At 33.7% G+C, this 18898-nt stretch overlaps 1 long non-coding RNA gene across 1 annotated transcript in view; it reads right to left on the bottom strand.

Moving 5' to 3' along the window:
• Positions 1-1420: 1420 nt before the first annotated feature.
• The window catches only part of LOC103884632, a 40703-nt gene continuing 23225 nt past the window's right edge, over positions 1421-18898 (bottom strand). The window contains exon 4 of the long non-coding RNA XR_001902621.3: positions 1421-1552. This is a non-coding gene — a long non-coding RNA (uncharacterized LOC103884632). The remainder of the gene's footprint in view (positions 1553-18898) is intronic.

Below are 18898 nucleotides of genomic sequence, written 5' to 3' on the forward strand. Positions count from 1 at the left end.
CTATTTTGATAACAAATCATTATTATTTGGGCCTTCCGGGTGGAAAGTGAACAGCTTTTGTAATCAGGCAGAAATGACAGGGAGTTTTAGTCCTCTATTTATTAGCTGGGAGACATCAAACAATGGAAGGAATAGAATTGATTTTTAGGATAACTTTGAGAATTAAATGAAATAGTTCCCATACAGCTGTGATGGTTAATTTTGTACATCAACTTGACTGGGCCTGGGGATGCCCAGACAGCTGGTTAAACATTATTTCTGGCTGTTTCTGTGAGGGTGTTTCCAGGAGAGATCAGCAAGTGAATTGGTGAACTGACAGGCATCATCCAGTCCAGTAAGGACCTGAATAGAACCAAAAGGAGGAGGAAGGTTGAATTCACTCTCTACCTTAATGCTTGAAGTGGGACATCAACCTCCTGCCCTCAGTGCTTCTGGCCTTCAGACTCAGACTGAAATCTACATCATTGGCTCTCTGGCTCTCAGACTTCAAACTTCACTACTGGTTTCACTGTATCTTCAGCTTGCAGATAGCAGATGGTGGGACTAAGCTTCCACAAACATGTGGACTAGTATCATGTGTGTATATATATATGTGTGTGTATATACATATTTCATACACACACACACACACACACACATTTTATTGGCTCTGTTTGTTTGCAGAACTCTAATACAATAGTACCTAGCAGAGGTCTGCCAGACATGTACAAAAGTACCTCCATTCATAAACGTTTGGATTACCTTTTTCACAATAGTTCCAAGAAGAACACATGTTCATTTTTGCAGTAACAGTTTTCTCAGTAATTAAAAGAAAATAAGCTTTGACTTTAAAGCATCTAGATGGTCTAGATATTGTAGTCCAAGTCTATTGTGACTCAGAATTTGAGTGGAACTCAAGCATCAGTATCAATATTTTAGATAAATTTTAATGATTTATTTATTCATGCTTGTCTTCTAATTGCTCTTCTAACCTCTTCTTTTGGCATCCTTAAAACTTTGTTCCCATTGAAGAGGAAGCATGTGTTTGCAAGAGTTGTCTATTTTTATTACCTATAAGTTTGCAGAAAAGATGGAACAAGAGTGAGACACAGAAAAATACTTTCTCAGCCTACATACGTGGTGAGAGAGGCTGTGTTCACAAGGTTTATTTTACATTAGTCATTTTACCAAAAATATTTACTTAGACGCTGTTTTTCTTTCCCTACTTATTGATTTCAAATACATTTTACATGATTAATGTTTTTTACAAAATAATGTTTGGTTTGTTCATAAATGTTTGCCTTATGAATTATGTGAAAATGAATCTAATTTTTGGAGGACTGAGAAAAATTATATTTTTCACCTAAATCAATAAAGACATTTTAATAAACATATTCTACTTTAAAATTAATAATAGTGTTAAGTGGAAAGGATAAGTAGTATATAAAGTACTCAAAGGAGAAAAATGTATTTTATTGGCTCATTGCTGCCATCTGCGAATGCGCCAAAGAGTTTGTGTGAAAACATATTTTTCTGTCTCTGCTTACAGCTCTTCCATCTCTAGGAGACAACCCTAGAAGAGATTTAATAGATTACATCAAACTCAGGCACCTGTGTTACTTGATTTAACATATAAAATATTAAATATATATACACATGTTTTATATTACATGTACATTTATATGTACATATAATACACAATTATCTTGTATATAATACATATAATATATTCTTTCAGTTATAATGAACTATTGAAATAAAGCCTAGAATTTAACTTGAAGTCTTTTTATATCAGTCATGATAATTTTCATATTGCAATAACCAATAATTTTCTGTATTTTAGTAATATAGTTTATACATAACATCATCCCTTCTCATCCTAAATGCCCACCACCAGGTACACACTGTAGTCTCTTTGTATTGTCATTGTCTTCACTCTCAGAATCAGGCTGACAGAATAGCCCCACCTGGAGCATTTCAGTGGTAGAGAGATAAAGAAGCTGACTAATCTCGTAACGACAAATACCCAACCTAAGGTGACACTTGTCCTTAAAACTTATTGCACAGAACTAGTCACACACATCAGACAAAGTCAAGGGAGATAGGAAGTGAAATTCTTACATGCACCCAGCAGAACTGGCCCTTTTGGAAAATGGCTCTAGTTACTATTAAACTAAAAACTAAGTTGTTAGTGGCAGCAAGAGCATCTTGAACACGTGTATTTACTCAGCAGCTGCCACAGAGATTGGCACCAAGAAGGTGCCCAGAAAATAGATACTGAGTGAGGAAGATTATTGTTAAAAACAAAATTGAATGTCAGTAATTTTAAAAAGCTATCCTCTCAGTAACCTTAAACTACCTGTTGAGGAAAGATTGAGATTAGCATTACATAGACTCAAATCAAATTGGCTTGTGCTTCATGGCAAGTTGTAATCAATAACCTCTAATTCCTTATTTTTAAAATGCAAATGAAACCACCTGCCCTAGGGTAGAATGCAGAAGTACTTTTAAAGCTGCAATATGCTTATAATATTAAATAGATCTCATTTCTGCCATACGGAGATGAAGCCACGCAAGAAAATCCAGCTGGGATAGGTTTATAATCCAAATAAAAAAATCAAAATTGCAATTATAAGCACAGATGGAAATATACAGCTCTGGATGGTGTCACTAAGTATAAATCCAGGAACAATTTTGAAGCAAAAAAAAAATATTGATTAGGCAACATAGATTTCCTCAATTGGACAATCTGGAATGCCTGCCCAAATTCCCTTGATTTTTCCCATGCCTTGTCTGCCAGCATTACATGTCATCTTGTAGTCAGTTCACTGACACCCTGTAGCTCAGTTGAATAAATAAATCAGTAAACAAAGAAAAATATGCTGAGGCATGCTGTCACTTAAGAAATAAATGTAGTTGACTAGAATTATAGAGAAAGGAAACAGGATATTGAAGTATAAAAAGAAATAATGTGTGAGTGATTAAATGTGAGGTCGTGCACAGGGAACTGTAAGACAAGTGAAGGAAGAATTATTACAATGGAGACATTTAGACTAAGATGGACAAGGTCTGTGTTCAAAGTACAAATGTGTATAATTTTTTAAAGAAACCTTTGTTTTTGGTAGCCCATTAGGTTCTATAAACCTAATGACTAACCAACTCCAAAATATAAACTATTAGAGAATCCACATATAGGAGCTTTGAGGTTCAGCCATACTACTGTTATGCTGAGGACTAGCAATATTCATTGAATAATTGGATTGCATTGCCTGTGGCTTTTATATCTCATCTCACTTAGGCATGTATTTGATATTCAGAGAAAATTTAAGGTAACTAATGAATGCTGCAAGCACAAATGAATATTATTTTCATGCAGATTTTTTGGCAACTGGGTAAAACATTTGGAGAGAGTAACCCAATATCAGAAGCATGGATGGAGGCTTGAGGCTTTGCATTCTAATTGTATGCCCGCCTCTAGCTCCATACTTAATCTACTTGGGTCTTCCCTCTGTCTCCTGGCTGCACCATCTGGCTAACTGAACTGAGAGTTCTCATTGTATACGTTATCTGACAATAGACTAGTGATCATTTAAAATTCAAATAAAGAACTATCAAAGAATTGAGTCATAAATCAAAGTCCCTGTTTTTGTCTTATAAACATTCTGAACTTCTAAGTAGCTTTGGGCATCTCATTTACATTCTAGATCCCTTTATAAGGCAGAAGGATATAGCTAAAATACACAGAGAATTTGAAGCCTGAAAGTATTAGGCTTTGTTCTACCAATTACTAGCAGAACTAGAATGGATCACTTCATGTCTCTTAATGAACGGTAGTTACATCAAATTTTAAAAGCGTATAACAAAGTATTCTGTGCTGTCTGTGGGATTATATGAGTCATTCACTTAAACATTTTATATATTGTATGGCAATTTACAAGCATAAGAAAATTTATCAAACTTTAGCACACGGTTTCAAAGAAATAATTCTAGAAAACCACAAAATGCCCAAATATAGTAATATTTTTAATATTTCCAAATCAATAGAAATCTCACATTTATCCAAAATATGGATGCATGATCATTGCATAGCAAATGCTTTGACAAATACACTGATGGTTGGGTTCCCTAAGGAAGGTGAATCTTGGTGTTAAAATGGTTGGAAATCAGTGGTGTAGGGAATCCTTGTTGTATATACCTTAACGCTGTGACAGTTGATCATACAAATTGGTTTATTCTCATCATACCCAACTAAAAAGAGAATTGAGGCTGCGTGCAGTGGCTCACGCCTATAATCCCAGCATGTTGGGTGGCTGAGGCGGGTAGATCACTTGAGGTCAGGAGTTGAAAACCAGTCTGGGCAATAAGGTGAAACCCCGTCTCTACCAAATACACACACACACACACACATACACAAATAAATAAATAAAAATAAAAAAAAATTAGCTGGAGGTGGTGGCACACGTCTGTAGTTCCAGCTACTCAGGAAGCTGAGGCAGGAGGGTTGCTTGAGCCCTGGAGACGGAGGTTGCAGTGAACAGAGATTGCACCACTTCACTCCAGCCTGGGTGTCACAGTGAGACTCCATCTCAAAATAAATAAATAGATAAATAAATAAATAAATAATGAAATAAAAATATAAACATAAATAAAAATACTGAGAAGCCACTAGTGAAAAGCACTCAGAGCACAAAACATCACTTCAGATATGTAATTCTACAAACCTAGCAGCTGAAACTGCCCGCTGTAACCTGAAACCAGTTTTAACCAATAGCTACTGAAACAACCTGCTGCAACTCTAAGAACAGTTCTGTCCACCACTATCACTTACCAATGAGAGTTTGCCGGCTCCTCAAAACCTTGCTAGTGCCAAGACAATTTCTCAAAAAGCAATAAATAACTTTTCTCCTTTTTTGTAAAATGTCTAATCTTCTCTTTGTCCTTCAGACATACCGAAGACCACCTGGTCTGTATGTATGCCCCATATTGTAATTATTTCTCCCCAATTAAAATATTTTAATTCTAGAGATTTATCTCTATATTTTACTTTACTTTGACAACTTTAACATCTTGTTGAAAAATATGAACATTCTATGAGATAGCAGGAGAGTAACTTTTATATGCCTCCTCATGTTTATGTCCTTTTTTGGAAAAGTGTTTGATTTCCTGGAATAGAACTTTTAGGCTCATATTCCATTTGAAAGCTAGTTTGTCTTGTGTTAACTATAACAATATTTAATATTTGCCTCAATAATGGAAACATCCACAGAGATAAACTAGTTTTTGTGTAAGCTCCTTCATAAGGAAAATCATAGCTAACATTTTTTACATTCTTCCTATTTCCTATGTACAGAATTAAGACTGTGTGTGTGTGTGTGTGTGTGTGTGTGTGTGTGTAGTTTTATTTGAATAAGAGTTATGTAATGAGGTAAGCAGAGACTTGTTCAAGGTCACTCAATGCAGATGTTTTGTCTCCAGTGCCTTATTCAGTTGACTAAGAAACTCCATACATAACACAGAACTTTGGTGGCTAGCCAGCAGGATATTGGCATATGTCACAGATTTAAAGAAAATAAAAAGAAAGAATGGTTTTTCATACGTTATGGTATGCCTCAAATAAACCACAATAAAGTGCCAAACAGAAGGTGAATGTTCACTTTGTGGAATGGATTTTATACAGAGGACAAAGGGACTCAATTCATATTCAAAGCAAAGCACACATTTTAGGAACAGTTAAATGCTGATTACTCTTCTGCAATTCTGTTTTAATTAAATACTACCATTAAGCACCATACTAAATAATGTGCTAACATTTCAGTTTGCAGGTAAGATATTAATCTGAGGCTCACCACAAAAGTGTTAAAAGATTGGACTTAGAAGTCCAGTGGTTTTCACAGGACAGTCCTACTACAACTCTGTGTTTATAAAGACATCTGCACCTAAACTGTGTTCACCTACAACTGTGATGATCCAGCCTCTCTCAGTACTGCATACACAAATTCAAATGAAGAACACGAGTGATTAGAATTATGGAAATGGAACCGTGAGTTCTGTTATTCTTTTGGCTCTGACACTACCGGTTTTGAAACATAATATGCTATAAACAATGACATTGCAAATGAACAGAAAGTTTATAAGCAACCCCTCATTTGACAGATTATAAACTGAAGTTTGGAGAACTGAAGGTGTTTTCAAAAGATCACACAGATAGTTGGTGGTGCAATAAGGGGAAATCCCAACTTTGAGCAATTCGTGTTATTTTTATGGGTATTAATTCATTCTGGAAAATAAAAACTTGAACAAGATTACTACTTAGCTATATCTCACACAAAGGACTATAGGTATTGTTTAAAGTTTCAAATGAAAATTATATGTGTACAGGAAACAATAATCCAAGAGACTTAGACTTTACAGTTAAGCGACCCAATCTCTCAGAGCTGTGGTTTCCTCATATTACACAACTGTGTATGTGTGTGTGTGTGCGCACACATGTGAAAGTTCATTATAAAGTTAATAGAAGTATCTTTTGGTCACTTCATCATCATTTCAAGAGATCTTTGATTGTATAAACTTAATATGCTTCATATATGCTATTTGTTTTGATACATTCAGTTAAAATATAAAACTTTACAGAGACGAGAAGTCAAATTATTTTTATTACCTTGCCTTAGAATAAGCAGTCATCAGAATTTTATGGTACTGCAGACTTTAAGGAAAGATTAAAGTCTTCATTTGCTGATGTATCACATGAGTGCCCAGTAAGCGTAAACATAATCACAAATTATGTATTAATCTATAAAATTAGAATGCTAGCCTCCTATTAATTAGTTACTTAGTACATTAAGCAATTATCAGATCTATGAAAGAGTCAGTTTCTTCATCTGTACAACTGAAATATTAAAACCTCTGTTAGGACTTCCTGAGAGGCTAACCAGAAACAGTATATACAAAATACTCAGGATAATGCCTTCTGCATAGTAAACAGCAATAAATGTAAATGTTATTACTACTTTCATCAATAACTATATATTGAAACATTATATGTTCAATTTGTTTTACTGTAACTTGAGTGAAATGTAAGCTTTTGATAAATAGCTTGATGTCTCTTTTGCAATTAAGCCCAAAATCCATAATAGGAACATAGAGATTAAAAAACAGCAGTATTGGACAAAAATTATTTCAGAAAGAATAATGAGAATCAAAAATATACACACTCTTATGAGGCAGATGATATACTTTTGAAAGAATGATGAAGAGCAAAAACATAAGAATAAAGAAAAAGTTGTAAGGAAGAAGTTATTTATTATTAGGTTGGTGCACAAGTACGTGTGGGTTTTGCTACTAAAAGTAATAATAATCATTTTATATTGCCTTCAAAAATAAATAAGAATGTTTTGCTCTAGGAATGTCGAACCTCAAAGTTTTCTTCCTCGGTTTCTAAATTTAAAACCATCTCAGTGTGTAATGACAGACTCTTTCCCCAAAGTTTGTATTATCATAATTATTATTGCCAATAACATGTTCTAAATATCTGGAGAAAGCAAAAACAACATAAATTGTAGCTCTATAAAGATGCTCTTTGCATATCTGTACAAGTTTAAGCAATATAAATGACAGTCTTATTAAAACCAAGCAAAACAACCAAGGGTAGAAAAATAAAGACACTTATTTGTCCCAAAGCTGAAAAGAGAGAGATTTTTTTGAAGGGTTCATAATTTAGTATAGTTGAAGAGGTTAACCATTAAGATGCACTTCATAAAAAAATCCATTTCAATATTGCCTTTTCAATTCCATGGGCTGAAAATAAATAAATGAAAACTTCTGTTTGTTAAGAATGTCCATTACTTCAATATATGTGTAAATTGAATGTTGGAAAAAAGCTTGCAATAGGGTGTCAAGAATTGAGTAATTTGCATTCTTATATTTCAGGGAAAGTTGGTTTAAGCAAAATATTAATGTGACAAGTAACTATGAGCTTGGAGGTAGAAGAGCATATTAATGCACTGATCTTATTTCACTGAAGGAATATGACACTTCTGGACAGCTCAAGAGATTGGCTGCAGTATATGGAAGGAAAGAAAGGCGATCACTGAAGCCACACTGTGCTGCTCTATGACACTCAAGTCATAGCAGACATTAATAAGTCACTAGCTATTTTCACATGCTTGTCATAACCTTTGTGTCACAATTTCAGTGAAGAGAGAATATAAGACAAAGAACTTCAGGGAGAGAAAGTTAAAGCAAGCCTGTCGAGGATTGGCAGGCCCAAATTTGATCTGCCTTCTGTTTTTCTCACTGTTCCCTGAGAAGCTTGTGTCAATCTCACTTGGCCAAGTTTTCAAACATGGCACCTAATTTGGAAAGTGTCTGAACACAATCAAGTTGTCACAGCCCATCTTGTGGGCATTCTGACTTTCTGGTAATGTTACTAATTTGGAAAACAAAATTTAGAGTATTATGCTTTTATTAGCCTCTGTGAAATTAGAATTGATATTTTGCCTTTTAAAGTTGTGAACATAACATATCTTAAGAAGTGCTCTGAAATTAGTAAGACCCTTAAAGTAATATCAGTTCTTGTGTATGACTTTGTGATGCTCTCAAAAGAACTGATGGGAGGTTTATCCACAGACTCTTTAGTCACATATAAATAATGTATAGGAGATAAAAGCAAAAAGCCTAGGATACTGTGTAACGTTTTTGGGGTAAAGACATTTTAATTGAATAACTATTACTATGAATATCATTGATGCAAATACTATGCAGAAATCAATATGCATCAACCACTAAGAAACTTTAAAAATATTAAGAGAAAGAAATCAAGTAGGTCCTGTGTATATTTATGTTACTAATAGTGCTTATTTTTCTTATTTGCAGATCTGGACTTACTGCTGAAATTTGTGTTAATTGTTACTAAGCCATTTTTAAGCACCTAGATCATCTTCATGCCTTTAACAAAAGTTTTAAACAAATTCTAGAAAGAGATTAAAGGTTACTTCATTAAACCTAGGCATATAGAAAATAGCTACACAACACTGTGTAAAGAGAGAACAGTCAACACACGTTTACAGTTAGGAATTTTTAATCTGATGTTTTCTACAACAGAATAATTTATGTTAAAACATTTTCAACCAAAAAAGAAAAATAAATTTGAAATTACTTTTAAAAAAATCATATCTGTTTTCCTTCCTAATTGCATCACTTATTTTTGCTACAATTGAAGGGATTTCTTTTGCCTTTCATTGAACACAAAACGTACTAACTAAACTAGCATCAGCAGATTTAAAAATGTATATGCATACATATCATGAGCATTTATATTTAATTGTATTTTTAATAAGTTTTTGTGAAATAGATACAAAAATACATGCACCCTTCAAATTGTATCCTCCTTATGTTTCAGTTCCAGCTTAGGTTTGTCATCTTCTCCATAAATGTTCTAAGGACCCAGGTTACTTTTGACTGTTTTTACTTTATAACCCCATTGTTCTCATCTAGTTGTTTGAAGCTGCTTATTCTACCAACCTCAAGAAAGGAGAAAGAGAAAAAATAAAGAGGAAGCAATAGTCTCTTAAGGAGTTGGCATCAGATTTGTCTGTTTGGCAGCTGCTTATATTTTTTAATACTAAGCAGAACTTTAAAATTCATATAGTAACTCTCTGAGATGATTTTTTAATATGGATCCACTTTTCTGTTTGTTTGATTTTTGTTTCCAACTTTTAGGTTCGGGGGCACATATTCAGGTTTGTTACACAAGCAAACTAATGCTGTGGGGTTCTTGTGTACAGATTATTTTGTCACCCAAGTAATGAGCATAGTACCAATAGGTAGTTTTTCAATCTTCACTCTCCACTGACGCTCCACCATCAAGTAGGACCTTATGTCTATTTTTCCCTTATTTGTGTCCATGTATAATCAATGGTTAGCTCCAACTTACAAAAGAGAATATGCAGTATTTGGTTTTCTGTCATTGTGTTAATTTGCTTAGGATAATGGCTTCCAGTTTCATCCATGTTGCTGCAAAGGACATGATTTTGACTTTTTTCATGGCTTCCTTGGCTTCCTAGTATTACATGGTGTATATGTACCACATTTTCTTTATTCAATCCACCATTAATGGGCATCTAGGTTGATTTCATGTCTTTGTTATTGTGAACAGTTCCATGATGAACATATGCATGCATGTGTCTTTACAGTAGAATGATTTATATAAACAACTGCAATAAAACTTCAGGATACAAAATTAATATACAAAAAAGGTAACATTTCTACATACCACTAACATCCAAGCTGAGAGCCAAATCAAGGATGTAATCACATTCACAGTAGCCACAAAAAGAAAAATACTTGGGAATACAGCTAACCAGGTAGTGAAAGATCTTTGCAACAAGAATTGTAAGACACTGTTGAAAGAAATTCGAGACAATACAAACAAATGGAAAAACATCTCATGCTCATAGAGAGGAAGAATTAATGTTGTTAAAATGGCCATACTGCCCAAAGCAATTCATGGATTCAATGATATTTCTATCAAAATACCAATGACATTTTTCACAGAATTAAAAAAAGAAAAACTATTCTAAAATTCATATGTAACAGCAACAACAAAGCCCAAATAGCCAAAGCAATCCTAAGCAGAAAGAATAAAGCTAGAGGAATCACACTGCCTGACTTCAAACTATACTACAAGGCTACAACAACCACAACAGCATGGTACAGGTAGAAAAACAGACACATGGACCAATTGAACATAATAGAGAACTGAGAAATAAAGCTGCACACCTACAACCATCTGATCTTCAACAAAGCTGACAATAATAAGCAATGGGAAAAGGACTCTGCCAAGTCTATCCTGCAGACTCTGGCCGAGCGATGGATGAAAGGAGTACTCAGACACAGGTATCCAGTGAAAGAGCAGGCTAGGGGACTGCCAGCACTAGGGACTGAAGAGAGTTCGCAGTCCCCCATGTCGGTGATGCTTGCATTTATTTAGTACAGATTTAATGACAAAGGCTTGGAGCAAACACCGTTTGTGAGTAATTAACAGTGTCGACCCCCTGAGTAGAGAGCAGTCCTGCATGTGAATGATCAAAGATTGATTTCTGGAGACTGGAGTGGACAAATTTATCTATATAAGTTCTTTTACATTCCCTTGTTATCTATTCTTTGCTCTCAGGCTCTGGATAAGAGACTCTGGCTGCCTTCAGCCAAATCCTCTTTTGAAGCTTTTGCAAAACCTCCCAGCCTTCCAAGAAGATTCGTGTCTTTCCCTTTTTCTTATAATTTCTCCCACCATCCTGACTGATCTCTCACAGCACTCCCTTTTGAACAAATGGTGCTAGGGTAACTGGCTAGCCACATTAAGAAGATTGACTCTGTACACCTTCCTTACACCATACACAAAAGTCAACTCAAGATAGGTTAGAGACTTAAATATAAAACCTAAAACTATAAAAACCTAAGAAATACTATTCTGGTCAAAGGCCTTGCAAAGATGTTATGACAAAGACTCTAAAAGCAATTTTAACAAAAACAAAAATTGACAAGTGGGACCTAATTAAACTGAAGATCTTCCACACAGCAAAAGAAATTATCAATAGAGTAGACTACCTACAGAATGGGAGAAAAAGAGTTGCATACTATGCTCCTGACAAAGGTCTAATATCCAGAATCTGTAAGTAACTTAAACAAATTAAGTTAAAAACAGACAACCCAATTTAAAAATGGGCAGAAAACATAAGCAGATACCTCTCAAGAGGAGACATTCATATGACCAACAAGTATAGGGAAAAAATGCTCAACATCACTAATTATTAGATAAATGCAAATCAAAATCTAGTGAGATATCATCTCACACCAATCAGAATGGCTGTTATTAAAATGTCAAAATGACAGATGCTTGTGAGGTTGCTGAGAAAGGGAACATTTATACACTGCTGGTGGGAATGTAAATTGGTTCAGCCACTATAGAAAGCAGATTAGATATTTCTCAAAGAACTTAAAATAGAACTACCATGCGACCCTGCAATCCCCATTACTGGGTATATACCCAAAGGAATACAAATTGTTCTACCATAAAGGCAAATGCTTATTTTCTATTTGTGAGAACTTAGTAACATGTGAACAGACAAGGAAAGCCAGGAAATGTAGTCTCCACCTGGATTCCCACGGATCATACTAAAACAAGATTGGAAAGAGGTGGTGTGAGAATAGGTACTAGGGAAAGTTAGCAAGCTTTGCTGTATTGATGAATTTTCTTTTTTATTTTAATTTATTTTTTATTTGACAAATAAGAATTGTATATATCATGTAGAATATGTTTTGAAATACATATATATGGTAAAATGACTAAAGCTAATTTACATATGTATTACCTCACATACTTCTTTTGTGGTAAAACATACTGAAAATCTACTGTCTTATCAATTTTTAAGAATACAATACACTGTCATTAACTATAGTTACCGTGTTGTACAATAGAGCTCTTGCATTTCATCTTCTTCTCTAACTGAAACTATGTAACCGTTGACCTACCTCTCCCCAAACCCCAATAACCCCCAGTCCCTAGTAACCACAATTCTACTCTCTACTTCTGAACTCAATGTTTTTAGAATCCACATATGAGTATGGTACAGTCATGCATTGCTTAACAACAGGATTATATTCTAAGAAATGTGTACTTAGATGATTTTCTTATTATACAAACATTATCATCTACTTACACCAATTTAGATAATATAGCCTACTACACTACTAAGCTATATGGAATGGCCTATTGATCCTGGGCTGCAAGCCTGTATAGCATGTTACTGTACTGAAGACTGTAAAGAATTATAATGGTGTAAGTATCTGTTTATCTAAACATAGAAAAGGCCCAATAAAATATGCCATAAAACATTAAAAAATGGCCTAACTACATAGGGTATTTATCATGAATGAAGTTTTCAGGACTGTTGTTGCTATGGATGGGTCAATAAGTGAGTGGTGAGTGAATATGAAGACCTAGAACGTTATTATATGCCACTTTGCAAACACTGTACACCTAGGCTACATTGAATTAATAAAAAAAAATTTTCTTTCTTAAATAATTAACCTTAATTTACTGTAACATTTATTTCCACTTTAGAAACTGTTATTTAAAAAAAAAAAAGATTCTTGTAATAACTTACCTTAAAACACAAATACATTGTATAGCAGTAAAATATTTTCTTTCTTTATATTTTTATTCTATATGCTTTTTCCTATTATTTATTTATTTATTTTACTTTTCAAATTTTTTTGTCAAAAACTAAGAAACAAACACACCCACTAACCTAGGCCTACACAGGGGCAGAATCATCAATAGCGCTGTCTTCCACGAGTTTATCCCGTCCTACTGGAAGGTCTTTAAAGGAAATAATATGCACATGGTTGTCATCTCCTAGGATAACAATGCCTTCTTCTGGAATTCCTCCTGAAGGACCTGCCTAAGGCCATTTTACAGTTAACTATTCTTTTAATATGTAGAAGGAGTATGCTCTAAAATATTGATAAAAGTATAGTATATTAAATATGTAAACCAATAATATAGTCATTTATCTTTATTATATTATGTATTGCACATAACTGTATGTGCTACTGTTCATACTGCTGGTAACCCAGTAGGTTTGTTTACACCAACATCATTGTAAATATGAGAATAATGTGCTGCACTACAATGTTAGGATGGTGGCTATGAAGTCACTAAGGAATAAAGATTTTTCAGCTTCATTTTAATCTTATGGGAATCCATCACATATGTGTCCACCATTGACTAAAAGATTATGTGGTATATGACTATATTTGTTTTCTTTCCCTGGCTTATTTAATAAAACATTTAACATAACATCCTTCCTATTCATACATGTTATATTAGTCCATTCTCACACTGCTATGAAGAAATACCCAAGACTGAATAATTTATAAAGAAAAGAGATTTAATTGACTCACAGTTCCACATGGCTAGGGAGGCCTCAGGAAACTTAGAATCATGGTGGAAGGAAAAGTAAACATGTTCGTCTTCACACAGTGGCAGGAGAGAGAAGTGCCAGCAGGGAAAATGCCAGATGCTTATAAAAGCATCAGATCTCACTCACTCACTGTCACAAGAACAGCATGGGAGAAACCTTCCCCATGATCCAATCACTTCTCATTGGTGTCTCCCATGACATGTGGGGATTAAAGGAAGTACAATTCAAGATGAGATTTGCGTGGGGAAACAGTCAAACTATATCATATGTTAACACAAATGGCAGGATTTACTTCTTTTTATGGCTGAATATTATCCCACTCTTTCTGTGTATACACACCACATTTTCTTTATCCCTTCACATGTGGAAGGACATTTAGATTGTTTTTGTATCTTGGCTATTGTGAATAGTGATATCGTGAACATGGGTATATCTTTGAGATGCTGATTTTGTCCCCTTTCGATACCTACCCAGCAGTTGGATTGCTGGATCATATGGTTGTTCTATTTTTAATTTTTTGAGGACCCTCCATACTGTTTCCATAATGGCTGTACTAATTTAAATTTCCACCAACAGGGTGTGAGGTTCTCCTTTCTCCACATCCTCTCTAACACTTTCTAATTTGAAAATTTTAAAATATCCATCATTTCAAGTAAATCCATAAGTACTTTGAAGTTGAGAGTTCCTAGGCATTCTTACTCTTTTAAGATAGTACTGCTTAAAACTTAATCTGGTGAAGAATACTTCCTCTCTGTGGCCTGTTGCTTTATCAGAATTAAAGCTGTTATGAGCTCAGATCCATTGCATAATGTTCCACAGTCCATGATGGTAGCAGTAATAAGTGGCAATATTGCATACCTTTTTGAAAGGAACTGCTCAATGGCACTCCCCTTTTTGAATATTACATGGCAACCAAAGAATTCCAAATGATTTATAATTAGCAGTAGATTGTAGCATGGTAACAGAATGGAGATTAGAATGAAGAATATATTTGACAAGATCACAGAAAATATCAAATAATAACCGCATAGTAAGAAAATATGAATTCTTATTTAATTCACAATGCAGCAATATCCCCATATAGTGCAATTAAAACTTTCATATGTAATCATTCCAACTTGTCCTGGATGCAAGAGTCTTACATGGATCTGCTGTCATAAAAAATATATATAAGTGAAATTAGTGTGGGTTATAAAGGTATAACTTCTATTTATGAGATTTTACAAGTTTGTAATTTGGTTTCTAAAATTTTTAGGTTCTAGATTTGCATGTCCTGTTCAATTAACTTTTATAAACTTTAAAAATATTTGGCAAATAATTGTTAAATGCTTAGTTTAACTATTGAGGAAATACAACTTGCTTACTTGAGAAGGGTCCCAATTTGTGAAAATTACTATATACAGTTGACTGAATGGCAGGATCAAAGGATGAATCCTAATTACCCTAAGGTAAAGAACTTGGATATAAATATGTTAATGTATATTTGTCCACAAAGCAGATGCCTTTATGGTTCAAGAAATGGATAGTATAGTGGACAAATTATCAAGAATCAAAACAGTATTCAATTACTCAATTGCTCATTGCATGCACTCCTTGTTCTTCTGATAGAAACAAAGAATTTAGCAGAGGGAATAAAATAGTCTATTCCTCAATGAAATTTCAATCCAAGAGAGAAATATCAAGACAATAAACAAATAATTACAATTCTGATGAATGTCATGAAGGGAGATGCAGAGAAATTATTAACTGAGGCACCCTATCTACTTTGGGGAGATTCACAAAAAAAGTGAGATCTTAGTTAATACATAAAGGATGATGTAAACCTACCTATTTGTTGAGGTAGTGGTGGTGAACAGGAGTCCTAGGAAGAAGGATTTCCTGTTGTAATGTCTCAGTATGAAAAAAAGTAATTCCATTTGTCTAAAGCATAGATAAGAGCGTAGAGAGGAGTGAGAGATGAACTTCAACATGTGTGGAGACAAAATTTCATAGTATATTTTTTTCCATACTAAGAACTTGGTACACCTAAAAAATGTCAATGGGAAATTATTAAAGGGTTTTTGGTAAGGGGAAAGTGTAATCAGACTTGCATTTCTAAACAATGACTCTGTAAACAGGGAAAAGTGTAGATTAAAGAAAGATTGGATTTGAACTATGAAGAAAGCCAAAGAGGTCTATCCCTACTTTGGGTAGTAAAGGGCAGTGGGTGTCTGGCTTACAGTAATGGCAATGGAGGTGGAAAGAAGTTGACAAAATGATGGAGAGGGTGTGGATCATTAATATTTGGTGAATAAATAGTAAGTTAAATTTTTAATTAACACAAAATAATAACATTTGTTGAAGGAGGAGTAACGAAAAGAGAAGAGTCAAGGATGATTCCAAAACTGCTGGCTTCACCAACTTGGTGTATATAATTATCATTTAATATGTTTTAAAACAGCAGAGGAAGGGTAGTTAGGAAGGTGGGGTAGGGTTATGAAACCATTTGTTTAAATTGTGTTTGCGACATCAAAGTAGAACCATCTAGTAAGGCATTAGATATATAATTTGTAGTTCAAGACAAGTTCTAGATTGAAGATAAAAATTCAAGAGTTCTCAGCCTATCTTTGGCAGCTGAATCAATGACAGTGGATGAGATTACTTAGGGAGACTATTAAGGAACAACAAGTACATATTAAGAAAAGGTAAATCAAGACATAGAATTAAGTGAATGATATTCTTTTGCTTTAGTAAACAAAGGGCTTATACAAAGTTATTCACACACTTCTCCATTATTAGCATGTAACTAGGATCAACAAAAAAAGTAATGATTTTTAAATAATCATTATTGGTTCCAAAAACAAAATCAGCTAATTTAAAAGTTTTAAGAATTATAAAATATAACAATTAAATAATATAAAATTACTTAGTAATATAAATAAATTAATTATAATAAAAATGCCCTAAAGAAGACATTGACTATAACATTCTAGGACTATAAAAATGATTATGTGTCCTAGTAACAGACTGTCTAGTTAATGATACTAAATGCTTCTTATTAGATAATACATTAAAAATTATTTAACTAAAATCTAATTTTTATTCTGCATATGACTGTCTAGAGATGCTCAAGAAAAGCCCAAGTGAAAATCTGAAATAAAGTTTCAGGTTTTATTGAAATATTTTATTGGGCACAATAGTTCTCATAATAAGAAAATAACAAGGCACATGTGTCCATTTTGTAGGACTTAACTTTCTCTCTTTAAGACTCGTCTTTACTCCTCTTGTTAATACTTAGATATACTTTAGTTATTAAGTTCATGATCCTAAAATAGCTGGTAACTTTGCCTTAAAAATTAATGTGAGGTAACCTTGTGAGAGGAGAAAAGGGTAATAGAGTTACGAGACCTACATTTACATCCTGACTTTACTATTTACTTAAATTTTGTTAACTTCAGAGACTTCATATGAAAAATAGTTATACAAATACTTCTATTACTGTGCAAACCAATTTGTAAAGAATAAAAAAAGATGAGATAAGTGATTTTATTACAATATTCAAGGCAGTTTAATTGCTACTTGGAAATGGATCATATAAATAAGGAGCACTATTATCACAAGATTCAAGGAGAAAAATAAAAAGGAGTCTATCTGTGACATAACAAATTTATTCTGGGGCACTCAGGAGTAAAGAAGAAAGGTCCCAGCTGCTAAGCCACCGATAACACTTCTTGAAGACAGCCACACTGACATTAAAGAATAGTATTCTCCTCCATTTTTTACACCTCCACGAAGGGGAAAAAACATGAAGTAAGGCATAACAGTGGGAGCATGGTACACTTGCATAATTGAAAAGTAAATATTAAAACATCATATGAATGTCCTTGAAATGTTGAAACTTTTTGAAGATCTAGGAAGTATCATTTTAGGCAAATGTTAGCTTTGGAAATCTTACATACAATGTAATATTTGAAGAATCAATTAAATATCCATAAGGTAATGTTTTAAATTAAATTAGTCTTTTATTTTTATAAAATTTATTAATTGAATAAGTAAAAATGACTTGGTTTTCTAGGAAGATGACTTATTAATATAATCAGCAATTTCCAAGTGAATTTCTCCCACTTGACTAGTCATTGCTCACACTGGTATTTTTTTCTGTGCAATATACCCTTGGCTTTTTCAGATTGGCAGTCACAGAGTTTAAAAGTTTAAGTAACTAGTTGTCCTGAAACCTTCGCTATAATTTTACATCAATATGTAACTCGACACTACAGACAAGTACCCTTACAACAGCTATACACAATGTGTGACAAGCATCTGCAGTATATTGCAAACACAGTGAAATTAGCTTTCATTTCTCAAGGAAGTCATTAAATAGTAGATGTGAACAATATAAATTACTTCCTGTCATCTTTTACATTTGACCAGTTGAAAGATCCTTTCTAAAATGTAGGGAAGAGGAAAGATACTGGAAGTGTGACACCCCTTTATATTCAATTTGAAAGTTTGTTCGGTTTTATATTCACACCACTTTCTGATGGTCTCTCTTTTCAAAATGAGATTCTTTTGATAGTCAAGCATCTTATATCTTATTCCTCCAGGCTAAGATCTCTATTTTCATTACTTCCTTTGGAAATTTAGAATTTCTGTCTTCCACAATATTAAGTAGAGACTTTTTTAAAGTGCTTATGACTTGACAAAAAAAAATGCATTAGCTGTGAAAACTGACAAGAAATTGTGCTTGTGGAGACAGCAAGCAGCAGCAAAGCCTCTATTACTAACATATTGCTTTTTATTATAAAATATGAGTCCCATTAGTTTTGGGCTACAGCCAAGTCTCTTCTCATAGTTTAAAAAGGAGTTACCTTGACAAGATTCAACTTAAATCACATCTTGATCTATATTATGAACACAAAAGAATCCTTTCTGCATTAAAGTGACAATAAGTGTCTGAT

The sequence above is a fragment of the Papio anubis genome, chromosome 3, assembly GCF_008728515.1.
Source record: "Papio anubis isolate 15944 chromosome 3, Panubis1.0, whole genome shotgun sequence".
NCBI classification, from domain to species: domain Eukaryota; kingdom Metazoa; phylum Chordata; class Mammalia; order Primates; family Cercopithecidae; genus Papio; species Papio anubis.